Source organism: Phalangium opilio, unplaced genomic scaffold (genome assembly GCF_054372755.1).
Source record: "Phalangium opilio isolate 3A_F unplaced genomic scaffold, DU_Popi_V2 ptg000089l_1, whole genome shotgun sequence".
In the NCBI taxonomy this organism is placed as follows: Eukaryota; Metazoa; Arthropoda; class Arachnida; order Opiliones; family Phalangiidae; genus Phalangium; species Phalangium opilio.
Genome location: NW_028324194.1, coordinates 681,406 through 699,854, shown reverse-complemented (window position 1 = coordinate 699,854; position 18,449 = coordinate 681,406). Strand labels below are relative to the sequence as shown.

The 18,449-nt window shown below is 37.0% G+C and overlaps 1 long non-coding RNA gene across 1 annotated transcript; it reads left to right on the top strand.

Annotated features, from left to right (window-relative positions):
• The first annotated feature begins 16,256 nt into the window (after positions 1–16,256).
• Positions 16,257–17,134, top strand: LOC149646224 (uncharacterized). The gene is made up of 3 exons (XR_016371770.1): positions 16,257–16,421; positions 16,506–16,625; positions 16,722–17,134. It is a non-coding gene; the product is annotated as an uncharacterized LOC149646224 (long non-coding RNA).
• Positions 17,135–18,449: the final 1,315 nt, after the last annotated feature.

The following is an 18,449-nucleotide window of genomic DNA, read 5'->3' as shown; positions in this document are numbered from 1 at the left end:
AAATTATGTTATCGACAATTTATAGCTAACTTGTCCTATCGCCAATGAACGCCTTTATTTGCGTCATTAAGACTGTATAGATACAATAATATTAAATTTCATCTTTCATTTTCTAAACCTTATTTGATATCTGTTTCTCTTAATTTTTTATCCAACTCGTTGTAAAGCTTAGGTATAAAATTAGTTATCGACAATTTTATAACTAACTTGTCCTATCGCCGACAAAGGCCTTTATTTACGTTATTTTATATATGAAAAATAGGGATTCTCTTCAAAACAGCGCTGTCAATACCATTAAACTTATTCGCGACATCTTGTTTAGTCAATTTTCTGATAGTAATATCTTTCTAGCGCAATGACGGATAACATGTAGACGTAAAGAAAATTGTCTCGAGTGAAATTCGAGACGATAACAGATAATAAATAAGTTAACATACGTTACATAAGCGAACACTCTCTTATATAAGTCTGGCGATTACGTCACGACTAAAGACAAGTACAGACACGTCCTAAAAACCCCTAAACAATTAAGAAAGCCCTAATCAATTGGCGTTTATAGAGAAGATTACATTAACGACTACCGGGATATAAAAAGGATAAATATTCCTCGTAGATACTATCGAGAGTCCCTAATTTCCTCAATTCTTCCCGTAAACATTTTATAAAGTCATTTCCGTAAAATTCGGCTTTTTCTTCTAAACACAATGGCGCCGGTGAATCCATTTCCGGGGCTTTAACTCTTGTTTGATTTATACCGTGACCCAATCGGGTAAATAAAAGTCCGTCATGTAAATCCTCCAAAATAATGTCACTATTATCAAATATTAATCGCTTCAAAATTCCCACCTGATTTTGGTACTCGATATCTTGATGTTCGGGAGGTTTATCTTCATATATCGTGCATTTCTTAGTAACACGAGCGATTTTACCACTTTCAGATACTTGGTGTTCGAAACATATTGTATACATAGTGCATTGATCTAAAAGATACGCGACCATATATTGGAAATCCTCGCGCCCTTTGAATCGTTGATACGTCAATATATAACGCATAGTGTGTAAGAAGATATCCATTAGAAGTCACTGCTCTCTTAAAGGCGAATAACCGAGATAAAGAGAGTACTCTCTTATCAGACAAACTCTATCTGGCGATTACGTCACGACTAAAGAAGTTCACGCCCTTAACCAATTAACAAAGACCTAATCAATTGGCGACCCCCACTCTCGATCAATAAACGAACTCAGAGAAACCCCCCCCCCCCGGATAAAAAACCAGTGTTCCACCGCGCTAGACTCACGCGAGTATACACGCGCGAGTCTAGCGCGCTAGAAGGCTGGCGACCCAATTAAATGACCTAATTTCCACTCCATATTTTAGGTGGTTAACTACTCACGGTGACACCGAACCATGATAAGGTCCAAGGCCTACTGATACGGTGACACCGAACCATGATAAGGTCCAAGGCCTGCTGATACGGCGACACCGAACCATGATAAGGTCCAAGGCCTACTGACACGGTGACACCAAACCATGATAAGGTCCAAGGCCTACTGACACGGTGACACCAAACCATGATAAGGTCCAAGGCCTACTGGCACGGTGACACCGAACCATGATAAGGTCCAAGGCCTACTGGCACGGTGACACCGAACCATGATAAGGTCCACGGCCTACTGACCCCGAACCATAATAAATACCAGGGCCCTTCAAGCACCGATACTGAATGTGATAGATTTTCATAGCCTTATACCTAACTTATATTAAAGAGATAATCCATAAGGAAGAGAGAGACCAAATAAAATAACGAACTGTTTATTAAACAAGTGAGAGAGTGAGACTGATTAAATGATAACATAACATTGCTATTTATAGCAGTTACTAAAAACAGTATTAAGATATTATTAACCGGTTAAAAAAAACTAACATCGTATTTCTTAGGTAACAGAGTTAATATAATCCGAGTAGATAAGAGTCGATTTCTCCAACACCCCTTCTCGACGATTATCGGATAATCCGGTTTTGGACATTAAGTGCTTTAGTTTTTCTTTTGTTAAAGGCTTGGTTAACATGTCGGCGGTCATTTCCTCGGTTGGACAATAGTTGATATCGATGATGTTGTTTTTCTCTCATATCCTTGAGGAAGTGATATCGGACGTCAATGTGTTTCGTTCTAGCGCTGATCCGTTCGGAAAGACTCATCTTGATGCATCCTTGATTGTCCTCAAATAAGCAGGTTGGCGTGGTAGCCGGGAATCCAACATCTTCGAGAAGCTGTCGTAGCCAAATGACTTCTTGGGCGGCATGAGCTGCTGCGACGTATTCGGCTTCTGTCGATGAGAGCGCGACAGTTTATTGTTTCCGACTTGACCATGCGATCGTTCCCTGTCCAAATTGGAATAGGTATCCGCTCGTTGATTTCCGGTCTTGATGATCACCGGCCCAATCTGCATCGACGTAGCCGACAAGTTCTGGTGTTTCCTTCAAAGCTGGGAAATGAAGTCGGGCATCTTTTGTTCCCTTGAGATAACGCATTACTCGTCTGACGGCCGTCCAATCTCTTTCTCTCGGCTTTGAGACTCGTCGGCATATGTAGCTGATGCTAACTGCAATGTCTGGTCGTGAAACGGTAGCGATGTGTAGAAGTATTCCAATTGCTTCTCGATACCGGTTGTTGTTAGGTAGGATATCTTCGTCTCCGAATATTTTGGATAAGAGGGATCCAAAGGTGTTTTGGATATCTTCGCATCTTGCATGCCGAAGTCTTCGAGCATGAACGCTATTTTAGTTCCTTGATGGATTGTAAAGCTTCCGTCAATGCCTCGCTCAATCTGGATACCGAGGTAATACGAGGCGTTTCCTAGGTCCTTTAGCTCGAAGTGCTTATTTAGTTTCTCGTACAGATTGCTGATGGTGGCTTCATTCTCGTTCAACACCAACAGATCATCTACGTATAATAGGACATACGTCCAGGTACCGTCTTGTTCCAACTTCGAGTAAAGGCCTGGATCGGCTTTTCTACGATTGAATCCTTCATCAAGTAGAATTTGATTGGCTTTGACGTTTCAGGCCCTTGCAGATTGCTTCAATCCGTATAAGCTGCGCTTGAGTCTGCAGACCTTCTCTTCATTTCCATGTTGGATGAAACCCGGAGGCTGTTCCATATACAGGTCCTGGACTATGTCTCCATGCAGGAATGCGGTTTTGACGTCATAGTGTTTGACCGGTAAGTTCTTGGCTGCGGCGATACTGAGTAGAAGTCGTACGGTCTCGTACTTCACGACAGGTGCAAACGTCTCGTCAAAATCTTCGCCAAACTTCTGAGAATAGCCTTTGGCGACTAATCGGGCTTTATATTTGCTGAGTGCTCCATTTTGATCATGTTTGGCTTTGAAAACCCAACGACAACCAATGGCCTTCCGATTTGGTGGTAGGTCTGTTAACTCTCAGGTGCCTTTTTCATGCAAAGATGATATTTCTTCTTTAGCAGCATCTGTCCAGTTCTTCCTTTCTCTCGGATTTAAGTCGGCGAGTTCCTCCCATGAGCTTGGTTCGCGAGGATATTGAACCGTTGCCTTGTACGTCAATCTCTTTGGTGGAATGCCCTTACTATCTCTTTCCGATCGCCCTGGAAGAATAGGAACTGATGGTATTTCTTCAGATTCTTGTTTTTCATCAGATGATGATTCTGATTGTTCCTTTTTCGGATGTGACGTGATCAAGGAGTCAGCTGAATTAGTCTCTTTTTCCCCTTCTGGCTCTGATATGATGCTTTCTTCAAAGGTGTTGTCTCCTAGCAGAGAAACCCAGGTAAGCCAAGGCTTAATTAACAATTTGTGCCCACTGGAATGATTGGGCTCGGGTTTTCAAATTATAAAAGTAAGGTTTTAAAAGATGCCGAAACACAATGTTATATATGTGTTTTAGGGCCAAAATATTCCGTATTTTTTTGAATTAATTGACTGCTACAAGAGGTTGGAAACGAAATCACTGTCTCTTGCTTTTTGGGTTTTAAAAGGTCGTGAGTGATTTCTTTTCCCAACCTCTTGTAGCTGTCATTTAATTCAAGACGAAATTAAGAAAAGATTGGCACTGAAACACATTTTAGTTTTTTTAAAGTGTACATACGTTACGCGCTGGGCTTTTCATTATCAATTTTAGTCTAAAAAAAAGATTAAAAAGCCGTTGAAATCCATGTTTAACTCTAATACTCGTTAAGCCTAGGCTAGTTATAAGCAGACGATACGTATTTTTAAAGAAAGGCTCCAGACGCGATTTCCCAGATCTTCTTTCGAAACTTTGCAGCCTCTCTATTGGTTGGAAAATAAAGCTCAAATTTTCTACGAGAGGTTGCACTGGCGTAATGATTTTGGTTATTAACCGTGACGTTCGCGGATCCCATTGCCCTCTACATTATGGAAGCTAGCGTCCGAGACTCCTTTGTCATCTGCTCCTGCTAACATTAACTCTCAAGTAACTTAACATTACATACGAGTTAACTTAAAGTACTTTAAAAAAAGATTAGAGGCAAGTGAATTCACATAAGCTCGTCGTAAAGACAGTCGAAATGCTGATGGCCCATTGGGCTGAATCCCATTGAACCGAATCCCGTTGGACCGAATATAGCCAAAATATGCGGGTTTATTATCTTAAAACTTTCATTGCTATTAAACGATATATTTTTAACGCCGTATTTTAAAACCGAATTAAAAAATACCTCTTTTGTTTTAAAGAAAATACCCTTGTCTTTAAGCTTGCGTCTATCAATACACTTTCCTATATAAATAATGATACTGTGATGGTCAAATCCCAAGTTTAAAAGGATGCCTCTATTGTAACCGAGCTGAATCAAAGCCAACCTGAAATGACCTGTAAAACAATCAATATTTTGGAAAAGGCATATATTTATTGTTCAAGCGTTAATTGCAGCGTTAATTTTTCCAGAATCTTTATAAAAATAATTTGTTGGAAAAGGCCCGCTTTTATTATGCAAGGACCTCAATTAAAATAAAAATATTTTGGAAAATCGGTTATCCTACCACTAGTGTAGAGGATAAGCGACAAATTTATATGAAATCATGCACTTTGTGAAGAAAGCATGAAACTTTGCACAATGATAAATAAGGGTATTCCAAATTAATTCGAGATTAGAGCCCACCTCTAACTCATCTGTGACATTTGTGACAAGCTTTCAAAAGTCCCCATAATGACATATATATTTGAATTCTGAAATTTATGAAATTCCCCAAACTTCGATGCAGAGCGAAAGGCGCCCCGCCGGGACTGGCTGGAGGCAATTCCGTAGGGGCCGTCTCTAAAGCGAAAACATACGCAATTTATGCAGCCTTAACGGATAGATATATTTTCTTAAAGCAATGGAATTATTTAAAATATCGAGAATGTACAAAATTTTGATTTTAATACTTAAAAGAGACAAATTTAAATGCATTTTAAGTAGCCCTCTTTCAATATTTTTCATTTTCATTTATTTATTTTCTTTTTAAATTCTTTTTCACATCCGCCACATTTACAAAGTGCGGTGCAAGGCAAATTTGCTTTGACGCATTTGCACTTGCCATGACAACCTTTTAGGTACCCACATTTTACCATATCGCGACAAGCTTCTGCGGCTGGTGGAATTGCCAACCATGTTGGTTGCCATTCTATGATATTATCTGGTTGAAAGTTAGACGGGTCCGGTAGATCCAGCTGTTTTTCCAATGTCTGCCATCAAATGTGCCCACCCTGAAAAGCCACTCGAAGCACGTGTTGGAGCAACGCGTGTGCCGAAGGTGGTATATTTTCAATGTCACGATTTTTTGTGTGAATAAGGTTTTTCTTGCCTGGTTGAATTTTGTCAGAACTACACCGATCATACGTTAGTATCACAAATCTCTCTATGGGAAAATTTCTTTAACGGCCGTTATAGGCGGGAGTTAGTTCTTTGAATACATTCCAAGTTGACCACGCGGTTTCCAAAAACCAACTTCAAATAGCGGCCTTGAAGAATGATCGACATTTATTTCAGGACTATATATCGGTTGTCAAGGCCGTATGGGTGATCTAGAGGATTTGTTTTCGACACGAAAACCAACCTTGCCCACCCTCATTGTCGGATAATGGTGTCATACGCTTCGGTACCAAGTCTGACCTAACGCATTGCTTAGAAGATATGTTGACAGACGACGTCGATATCACTACAACATCCGAATCTGATTTGATCGTACTCCATGGTGCTGTGATTGTCAATATCATCATACCAGGCAATGCTAAAACGTTCTCTGATTACGCAACTATATTTTAAAAAAACATACGTTCCCAGTTCATCGGTTCCGTTTGCCGAATAGATATCGTCTTTGACGTGTACCTGAATGGCAGCCTTTAAAGGACTACTAGAAAGAAGCGTGGCAAGGGATTGAGAGTTAGAGTTGAAGGTCGAAAAGATTTGCCAAGCAATTGGCCAGAATTTCTAAGGCACGAAGAAAACAAGAAGGAATTGTTTGCCTTTTTAAGTCTAAAGGTTGTCGCGGCTCAGTTTCCAGGAGCCATATTCGTCACAAACGGTGAAAACGTAATTTGCTCTTTTGAAGGCAATCTCGGAGACATTTCTCTTTGCTTTCACGAAGAAGCAGATACGAGGATGCTCCTTCATGTTTTGGACGGCGTGAAGTAAGGACATAGATTAGAACCGTGGATACTGATGTCTTGGTTCTAAGCGTCTCACTGGCACATATTACTGGTGTCCGTTACATAGATGCAACACGTCTCGCTTACAAAATAGGAAAAGACAAATGCGAAGCGATGCCAGTCCTCTACGCTCTCACAGGATGTGATACCCCCTTATATTTTAACGGAAAAGGAAAGAAAACCGCGTGGTCTACTTGGAATGTATTCAAAGAACTAACTCCGGCCGCTTTACAATCCATATCTAGAAGGCCTTCTATAACGGCCGTTAAAGAAATTTTCCCAACTATAGAGAGATTTGTGATACTAACGTATGATCAGTGTAGTTCTGACGAAAAAGTCAACCAGGCAAGAAAAACCTTATTCACACAAAAAAATCGTGACACTGAAAATATACCACCTTCAGCACACGCGTTGCTCCAACACGTGTGCTACTTAAAAAGAGGGCTACTTAAAATGCATTTAAATTTGTCTCTTTTAAGTATTAAAATCAAAATTTTGTACATTCTCGATATTTTAAATAATTCCATTGCTTTAAGAAAATATTATATCTATCCGTTAAGGCTGCATAAATTGCGTATGTTTTCGCTTTAGAGACGGCCCCTACGGAATTGCCTCCAGCCAGTCCCGGCGGGGCGCCTTTCGCTCTGCATCGAAGTTTGGGGAATTTCATAAATTTCAGAATTCAAATATATATGTCATTATGGGGACTTTTGAAAGCTTGTCACAAATGTCACAGATGAGTTAGAGGTGGGCTCTAATCTCGAATTAATTAGGAATACCCTTATTTATCATTGTGCAAAGTTTCATGCTTTCTTCACAAAGTGCATGATTGTTCTGCTTATCCTATAGACTACACTTCCAAACCAAACCTAACCTAACCTGATTTGACCTAACCTTAATCCTCTAAAATATTACCGTAATTTTAATAAAATTTACGCAAAATATTTCAAATACTCAAAGGCCATTATTGCAATAGTATTTTTTACTACTTTATAGTGTCCCACACTGTCTAACGTAACTGCAATTAAGTTCAAGTAAAATTTATAATCAATCGCATGAAACTATTATTACGTAGTTTACTTTTTATTTCGGGGAATCGATCCAAGGACTGTCGCACGATAGTTCGATACTCTTCCACTGCGCCATGGTGAGACGAAAGTTTCTATCTCTAAATTAACTTATATGGCCTTATAAGTAGAAATAACATTCCTAATAAAAAAAATCCCAATAGGCAGAAACCGCACAAACGGCGGGATTTTAAATCATATTTCAGATAAAATCGGTCGAAAGGGATTCGATCTAATGGAGGACACCGTCGAAATACCTTGAGTGTTAATGAAGTCGTGCTTAATGTGAAACCTAGAGATGAAATTTACGCCACTGATTAAAAAATTGTAATTATGATCCTTTCATTATTACAGATTGCGGCCTTTTTTGGAAACTGGCCTAATAACACCGTGGCTAAGCTCCCTCAAGAGAGACTACCACATCGAATTCGAACATTCTACGGCTGAGAATGAAGTACATGTCCTCAGGTTCAAGGACATCGAAGCCAAGTTGGGAATGTGGGCGGCAATGCTTGGAGTCGCTTCTTTCGTCTTCACCATAGAGATACTGGCAATGATCATGTATCATTAAACACTGATCGTATTTAGGGTGATGCGAACAATATAAGAATGTAACCAGGTAATAAAGGGTTTTTAAGACAGCTGATCAAATCCAAAAAGATTTCTAAAACAGCTAGGTATTCGAAGTTTAGTCATAAATATTTAGCTATTTCTAGGCATTGACGATAAAATCTAAAACAGAGTTAATATGCATACGAGCGCCATGTTATTTCTCCTTTTAGCTTATTTGTATAAAAAAACTCCTAACAAACAAGAAGTATCGGTATCGCATTTTGCTAGTGGCACTTGCCAATGCTGGGTTTAACGTTTTTGGCTATTCTTCAGGGCCGCTAGGTCTTGAAGATATAATGTGTCACCCACCAGTAATTTTAAACGAAAAGAAATTGTCTTTCCGCTAGATTTCCCCTGGAAAAAGCATAGGGTTGTTGGTGGTCCAATCCATCCTATTTCTTAAATCTACAGCGAAGTTACTATTCGGAACACTTTTAAATTAACAGGTTTCTATTAAAAGTGTGACATTTCCAAGTTTATTCGCTGTACATGTAAGTTTAAAACGTAAGCAAGTTCAAATCTATTTGGTGGCATTTTCAAGCTTGTTGAAAAACAAGGTGGTCGAACGTTTTCCTTAGTAACAGGTTATGTTGATTTAGTGTTTTTATAAGTGAATAGACTTTCAATACAAAACTCTTGCATCATTATTACAACTATAACTAATACAACAAAACTATTTTTTCGAATTGTCGTGCTGGTTGAAAAAGAAACGGGCCTAGCCTTCGCAATGCTAACAAGTTAACTTGGCTAATTGCAGTTTTAAATTCAAATCTTGTGAAATAGCAACGTTTCCGTAAAGATACACTGTAATGAGCACAGTAGAAAATTCGGAATTTAATAATGACATAAAAAAGTCACGCATATGATGCTAATTATTGACAATGTAAATCTCTGAACTAATAATGGATAACGTTTCTGGGTTTTCTTAATGAATTTGACATTATTTTAACAACAGCTCGTTTTCGTGTTGAGGTTCGTGAATTACAAGCGATATCGAGGGGTCGGACGTTCGCCATTTTAGTGTACGGGATTTTGAGATTCTGACTGAGATTTTTGAAATCTTGAAATCAAGTCCAAATAGATGATTTCAAACAAACTGTACGGGATTTTGACAAACGTCCGACCCCTCGAGCGATATTTATTCCAAAATTTCATAAAATTTTAAGCATATGTCTGTTTTGCTTAATAAAGTAAGGTTATCGTTAAAGTTGTGTAAAATAGTAAGCTATAGTAACTTTCTGTAGATAAAGTACTAGAGATAAAAATTGTATTCGCGAATATTTATACCTTACTATGGGAATACAATTCTCAGATTTTTGTGATCTCCAAAATTCAAGTTCAACTTTATAAGGAAAATTGTAATTAATACCTAAAAATATATATAGACACGAAGCTGACCCCATTGAATTTATGGCGCGATATTGTGGTTCGCAAGTTAAAAATTTAAAATAAATAGCGCAGATATAAGGAAAGTAATCACTTTTTTCTTTTAAAACATGGTTTCTTAAAGCTCCGGAAAACAGCTTCCTAAATTATTGAGACTTAAAGAGGGAAAAATCAGAGACATAAAAACGACAATGGAAGCCTTGCACAAAGGTTTTATATTGTTATATTTTTATACTAACAATTTTCCTGCCAAAATTTGAAAGTGAAATTAAAACTCTCTGCTCTCACATGCAATGTCGAAAAAAAAGTTAAAGTTCATTGTAAAATATTTTGGGCGAATGGAATTATAGTGACGAAACGAAGAAAAGAAATTATTTTCAATTATTTCCTTTTTCATAATCACGTCTCAATATCTGGGACTTCAGTCCTTCCATTTGGTTCTCTTATCTTATACTCTTTCTATCTTTATCAACAAAGATATTTTTTATTATACTACGATAAGTATTTTTTAAAAATATTTGATATTTTATAATCGTGACTTTAAAACTGAAAATTTTAAAATCTGGTCCTTCAGCCAATCCATTTTGCATACATACACTTTATAGAAGATATTTGAACAATTTGTATTATTGATAAAAATGTATTGTAAAAAAAATCATTTTATGGCCTGTGTTAAACGTGGAAACTAGATCGTGAAATTATTTGTGGTCACTGATGACATAAAGTATCCTCGTGACTTACACCTTTAACCATAATTTACAATTTCCATTTTGACCACGAATCCTATGAAGTATTTTTGACGCGAAATATTAAAAATGTGTAGCGACCCAGCGTCTGGAAAGCACTGATACAAAATTAAATATAGCAGATGTTTTAAAGTGGAACACTCACGTTAAATCAGTATTAAGAGATTCTGATATTTATATTACACAATTGTAACCTTAAACAACTTCTTGTAGCGCATCGTATTTTTTGATTACTACAGGGATAGATTTAATTTTAGAAGTAGAAATGAAATACGGTTAGTATTTACTTCAGTCCGACTCGAAGGCCAGTATAGAACCCCTCCCTCCAACATGTAACCTAAAAGTTTAAATTATCTTATTGGCTCTCTTAAACTACGTTTTGATGACACTACTGATGGGGACGGCGAAAAAGACATAATTCCTTTTTAGCTCTGTCGCTATGACCTGCCTCTTCTTTCATACCCTTCCGTCCGGAACTTTGACGCGCGCCAAGATTACTCTGTTCTCCATTCCTACTTCTAAAATTAAATATATCCCTGTTGCTATCTGTAATGTTATGACTAAATTGCTTAGAGCAATTCTCATTATTTTATACACGATCATCTAATAGAGCGTTAAAAGTCAGTGCTATGACAGTGCGTTCAAAACCAGAGTGAGTAATATATCTGGTTTCACGAGCAGTACTGGGTAACTCAAAATAAGTGTTCGTCTGACATGTTTCACAGTGCATGGTGAAGTTAAAAGTGATGTCACTCCCGTGATTTTATGCCTTCAAATCATTGGTCATTAAACTAGAGAATATCCATAAAATAAACAAGGGGGACATTACCGAAGCAATCAACTTGAATATTAATTAACAATACCATGTGCCAGAACAAGAGTAAACGTAATAATATAGTAGAGGTCGCTGCCAGAAACTAAAGTATATTTAAACATATAGCTAAAAATAAGTGAGTATCATGAAGGGAATATGACATTTGGAAACCCTCATAATATTGGAATTACAAGTATTTTCACTAACTGGCCGTGACTCTCTATTTCGTCCACTCGCAAGAATTTGTTTACGAGTTATTAAAAATCATGTAAAATATTGATGATGTAATCTAATAACCAAATGCCATATAACCAAATAATTACTAAATGTCTCTAAATGTAATTGTGGAAAATAAAGACTATTCAAAATATGTCTAGGTCTTAATTTAATAATTCAAACTTATATTTTATTTGCTAAAATTTCACAAACTTACTTGCTACTGAACACTTCAAGGATTTTTGAATAATTTGAAAAATGGATTAGGAAGACATTTATTAGTGTACTCTGTCAGTATCTTTGATTCTTAGCCGTTTATAACTAAATTAATGGTTTCTATTTCTTTTTGGTAGTTTCGAAAATTTGGTTAGATATAGATAATAGATAAAATAACTTTTAGCTTCTTTTAGCCGTGGCAAAACATGTGACCGCAGGCATTTTAGACTTAAATCCATACAAGGCGTATATAATCTTCCCTTTTTATAAAATTGATTAACTTATAAACAAATCAGTCATTCAATTGATGGTTTTAATCGTAGCCTACGCTACTTGAGGCCCGCGCATGGTCTTCTGGCTATGGGCGGTATTTAAAGAACTCACAGGCTTATTTTTAGAGCGCGAAGAATAAAGGGATCATGCATAAAAGTGTTTGGACTAAAATGTTTATTTAAATACTGGAAACGCATATATTTAGTAAGCAATATTATAATAATTACTAAAAAGAGAAAATTTATAATAAATATTTAAAAACAAAATGTATAATAGGAAGATAAAGTCATATTATTATTATTAATAGAAAGATAAAAATGATATTATTATTATTATTATTATTATTAATAGAAAGGGGTCCTACTAGTTTGCACACCTGGCGCCTGCAAACTGATTATGCAAACCTTGCACACTTTTCAAAAATTCTACTAGTTTGCACACCTGGCACCAGCAAACTGATTTTGCAGACCTTGCACAACTTTCAAAACTCCTACTAGTTTGCACACCTGGCGCCTGCAAACTAATTACGCAAACCTTGCACACCTTTCAACAACACCCCCCCACCCCATACTACTTTGCACAACTTTATAAGCAAACCAATTAAGCAAACCTTGCACACCATCCTCATCCTCCCTACTAGTTTGCACACCTGGCGTATGCAAACTAATTACGCAAACCTTGCACACCTTTCAACAACAACCCACCCCCCCTCATACTACTTTGCACAACTTTATAAGCAAACCTTGCACACCATCCTCCTTCTCCCTACTAGTTTGCACACCTGGCGTATGCAAACTAATTACGCAAACCTTGCACACCTTTCAACAACAACCCACCACACCTCATACTACTTTGCACAACTTTATAAGAAAACCTTGCACACCATCCTCCTTCTCCCTACTAGTTTGCACACCTGGCGTATGCAAACTAAATAACGCAAACCTTGCACACCTTTAAAGAACACACCCCCCTTTACCCCATACTATTTTGCACAACTTATAAGCAAACCTTGCACACCATCCTCATTCTCATTACTTGTTTGCACACCTGTCACATTGCAATCCTTGCACACCGTTCAAGAACACGCCACCCTACCACATATTGCTTTGCATAACTTTATATGCAAAACTTGCGCACGTTTCGAGAAGTCGTTACCCTACCCTACCCCCCCCCCATACTACTTTTCACAACTTTATATGCAAACCTTGCACACCTTAATATTTTTCCGCAAACCCTGCTCAAAATAGCACATATACTTTTAAAAAGCTCCCCTTTTTATTTTAAAACCGCTATCTAACCATTTTTCTTATTTTAAAAGGTTTGCACCGGTTTTTTGGTCTTGCACACCCTTATGGTTTTCCGCAAACCCTGCTCAAAATAGCACATATCGAATAAACAGCTCCACTTTTAATTTTAAAACCACTATCTAACCATTTTTCTTAAATTTAAAAAGGTTTGCACAGGTTTTTCGTCTTGCACACCTTTATGATTTTCCGCAAACCCTACTCAAAATAGCACATATCGAGTAAAAAGCTCCCCTTTTAATTTTAAAACCACTATCTAACCATTTATTACAGTTTATCATGGTTTCACAGGTTTTTCGTCTTGCAGACGTTTTTTTAGCTCCAAATACAACATATAGAGTTAAAACATATTCATGTATTTTTAAACCTACCAACATTTTTTACTTAAGTTTTTACATGGTTTGCACATGTTTTTCGTCAAAGCCTGCTCAAATTACAACATATAGAATATAAAAATATTAAAACTACCATCTTACGACTATACGAAAGTTTTAATATGGTTTGCACTGCTCTTTCGTCTTGCACACCTTTCAGTTCTTCTGCAAACTCTGGTCCAAAAATACCATTGGAGAGAAAAAATTCCAATTTAATTTTTTAAACTATCCTTCTACCATTTTTTCAAAAGTTTTGAGACAGCTCACAAATACCTATTTCTATTTAATGCAATTCTTACCGAATAAGAGCTTTTACCATTTTGCAATTACTTCGACGTAATTTACACAACCTTCTCGTCTTGCACATGTTTTAATATGCCGTGAGAAGTTTCGTAGTCAAATCTGCAATCGTGTAGCAACTTTCAATTTTGATTAAAAAAATTGTCCTATAGGGAACGGAGCCTCCGAGATGATCTAGGCCCGTGCGTGTCGATTTTTATGTGGGGAAATATCTGGCTTCATAGAGGAAAGATCTTTACCATATATGTGTACTAGGTGGCGCTTTTATTACCGTTGTGACCCTGGCCTTCCATAAATTATCGTTGATATTTTAGGGACAAGTATAAAAATTTTGAGAAAGAGAAGGATTTCGCCCTTAAATTAACGTTATTGTTTTAAGGGATATTTTTTTATTAATCTATTGGTTCGATTGTATGGACAACAAAATTAATTATGAGATTTTAACATTGTGGTTTTTTAGTAAAAAAATTTCTTGCTAATTCACGGTTTTAATATACTCTAAGAGGAATTTTTTTACTCCTTGGAAACCTTTAATTTTTGAACCTTAACTTTTTTATCCTTTACTTCTTTGACATGATTGTTTAATAAACGTCTTTGGAAATTTTTTAAAACAGTTTTTTATTATTCGCGACCTCGGCTTCACCGCTCTACGTCTATGCTTTGACCTAATATTTTAGCAGTCGACAGGGTCAGGGGGCTGAACTTATTTTTTATTTTATGGTACTAAAAGTGCCACCAAGCGAGAAAACACGGCGAACTAAATTAGTTTAAAAAATATTCTCGCTTCGCGATAGGCACGGGCCTAGATCAGCTCGGAGGCTCCGGTCGGATCTAATAAAATAGTCCAACGGACTAATAAATAAGAAATATGCCTATTTCTGTATTTGAAAGTGTGTTCCGAAGCATAAAAGTTCATATATTTTCAGTCCCTAAATGTCAAGGACAGTCTTTAGTTATTTTTACATGCCTTAAGGGTTCGTGTTTTGTATTTGGAGGGTTATTATCATTATTATAATTTTATTGGATTATAATATAGACTTTGATATGCCTTTGCGACAGACTATCATTTTAACATCATCGGGAGTCCTTGTTCAAAATTGGTCGATGATGATGTAAAAATCCATTGGTTACCACTTACAAATTCTCTTACCAGAAATAGTAGCAGACGAACTTGAGAAAAACAAATTATTTTTTAAATTATGCCACAGCCCAGTCGATCACTCAAACACTGTTTCGAAAGGACAGCGCGCTCGGAAGCATACCACGCAACACGTTTCAATTATAAAACCATTTTATTAATTGCTTGGACTAGTTTTTAATTTAAGAAGTGGGGATTACTGGTCCTCGGGACCAGTTTATTAATTGCAAATCTATACGAGAACAAAGGTGGGGACCAGTCCGTGGACCATTTTATTATTTCGGACACTAGCGGTAGGGGGGTCACTGGTCCCAACTTCCAAGGACTAGTTTAAAGATTATGCTTCTTTCCCAGCCCGTGACGATGAGGAAATTCCATTGGTTACACTAATACACTGTCACTTACAAATAATCTTACCAGAAATAGTAGCAGACGAACTTGAGAAGAACAAATTATTTTTTAAAGTTATGCCGCTATGCGGCTTATGCCACAGCTCACTCGATCACCCAAACACTGTCTCGAAAGGACAGTGCGCTCGGAGACTTAAAACGCAACACGGTTCAATTTATACATCACTAGTTATGCTAAACTAATTGAATTTTCCATGTGTACGAATAGTAAGAAAACTCAGGTAAGCAATAGTCTAGTTTGGTGTTAAATTTTATTGGCCAATGGCCTCTATCTACCATATTCGTAAGCTTGTGGCTGCAACATCCAAGGCTTGGGGATTTTGAGTAATAGATCGGGTACTTAACGTTGCGTGGTCTGTCATACGGTTTTTCCTTTAAAACTACTCTTTAAGCCTCGACTATGGCATTGGGAATCAAGTTTTAAAGTATATTCTATAATATAATTAACTATAATGATATTTGAAATTCCAGCTATTTCTTTCCAACGGATTCGCGACGGAAATAAACCTAAGAAAATTCACACGCGTCTAAAAACGACAATTACTTATTTCGAAAAAAATAACAAATGCACCATGCTACTATTGGGTAACATTCAATAATAGACCAATAATCAAACGTGAAGTAAAGCAACCTGTCAACTTTACTGACATTTTCAGTGATAAATTTTTGGAATGCTTTTATTTGTAGCATTTTTTCCCAACTACCATATATTGTATAAGCCGCGAATAAATGGCCGTAGGAATGTAATTGAACGTCATAATATTAATCAAAAATTAAATGAAAAACACTGCGACGGGGTCGCGATCCCTCGCTCTCTGGCATTATCTTAAGGCGAAGACAGCGGGAGTAAGGAATTCGGGAGCCCTTAAATCTGAAATTTGTCAGTGTACTTTAGAATTCGTATGAAAAGCGAATAAATTCCATGCGAATGAAATAAATTTGAGGTTTTTGATTTCGCCCTTAGACCGGATAGGAAGTTCTCAGTCTCACAGTTACTTAATGACAGTCGGCCCTTGCATTCTGATCCAATATATCGATCCTCTTTCGAAGCTTGAGAATCACATCATTACCAGCTTTATGATATGTAAGTAGTGCCTATGGAGTACAGTACTATGAATGGTACAAGGTGGAATTTAGGTTAAAAATTTCTACAGTATATAAAAAATATGGAAATTTTTAGGATCTAGTTTGGCTGAAACAAGAAATGGAGTGCAAAAAAGAGAATGAAGGAACATCGCCCCTTCAACTTCAACCACTAATGAAACGTTCGACAGATGTTGACGAAACCGCAAAAAATAAGAAGTCAAAGATATCACAAAATGAGGGTGATAATAAAGCATTTCGTACAAACTGTTATAAGAATTTAACATCGAAAGAAGCGAAGATTTTCTTGCAAGAATTAAAGTCAAAAAAGGAAGACGGCCCAGTGTACACCACTCCGCTTCCGCAGAAAGTGTACCCCAAAAGCGGCGAAATATTCGCTTTTCGAGTGTCAAGGGAGGAAGAAAACGATGTCAAAAATGATAGATTTTTTTGGAGGGAAACTGCTATGAAACATATTGAAGACTTGCAAATCTTTAGACAATATTTCTATAGAAGGATTGGAGCCGGACTCGAATGTGACTCTCAATTTAAAAAAGTCCTTTTCAAATTGTCAACAAAAAGTAGCGATGAAACGATTGCTATTTTGATTCAGTATACTGGTGACGAAAAATTAAGTGTGCGTCGGAGGTTCGGAAACACAAGTGAAAAATTTAAAACGCACACAACAACCATAAAAAGCGTGCGTAATTTACAAAAACAGTTTTTTGAGAGTGGTAGAATAAACCCGGCAGATTGTTACAGAGAAACACTCGAAAAAACCATGGAATTATATGAAAATAAAAGGTTTCTTGGTCATGAAGTTTCTGTTCATCCGGATGAGATTGAAGATCATGGTCCACGAAACTTGAGACAAGCTGAAAACTGTAAATACGCTTTCGACCGAAAAAACAAAATTTCGAATGACCCTTATTTCAATTTGATTGAATTGGCTGATGGTCCTTTAAAAGGAAGAATATTACACATTGAATATATTGGAAAAAGTTTTTTCTGTATTGTGGTCGAGCCTGACATTTTAACTATGGTGAACCGATTTTTTAAGCTATCCTACGATGATTCGAATGTTAAGCTAATGTTAGGATATGACACGACCTTCAGAATAGGTAATTTTTACGTGTCTTTCGTTTGCACTGTTAATCCCGAAATAGAGGGAGAGCCATTAACCCCGGTATTTGCCATGATCCATGACAAAAAACTAAAAACAACACACGAATATTTTTGGAAACTTGTTGCTTCCTTACTGGAACTAGACAAATACGGAAGAAATGTTCCTATCGTTTGCGACAGAGAACCAGGGATAGTAGCGGCAATATTATCTTCCTGCAAAATGGGAAAGGAAAATTTGGTTTTCTGTCAGAATCACATCAAAAGAAATGTCACCGAGAAGCTGGAAAAATTGAGTGCTTCCAGTGACGACAAAAATCTATACAAAGAGCACATAAGAGATTTGATTGAATCCGCAAGCGTAGAAGAATTCCATTCTCTTTACAAAATGTTTGAAATGCTATGGACACCTGAATTTAAAGATTACGCTGATACCTACCTAAAAACCGATTTAGTCACAAGATGCATAAAGGGTGTAACAAATCGCTTCGCAGCATTTAGAAATTGCATTACTACTAATAATCTAAGCGAGAGTCTGCATAATGATTTTAAAAGATTTATCGATGGTAAAGAACTGTCGGTTAATCAAGCCGTGATTGAAATCATTAACTATAAAAAGCACAAACTAAACGAATTCAACCGTTGTTATCGTGGAGTTGCTGGAATGTACAATTTAAAATCAGAATATATTGATCCAGAAACA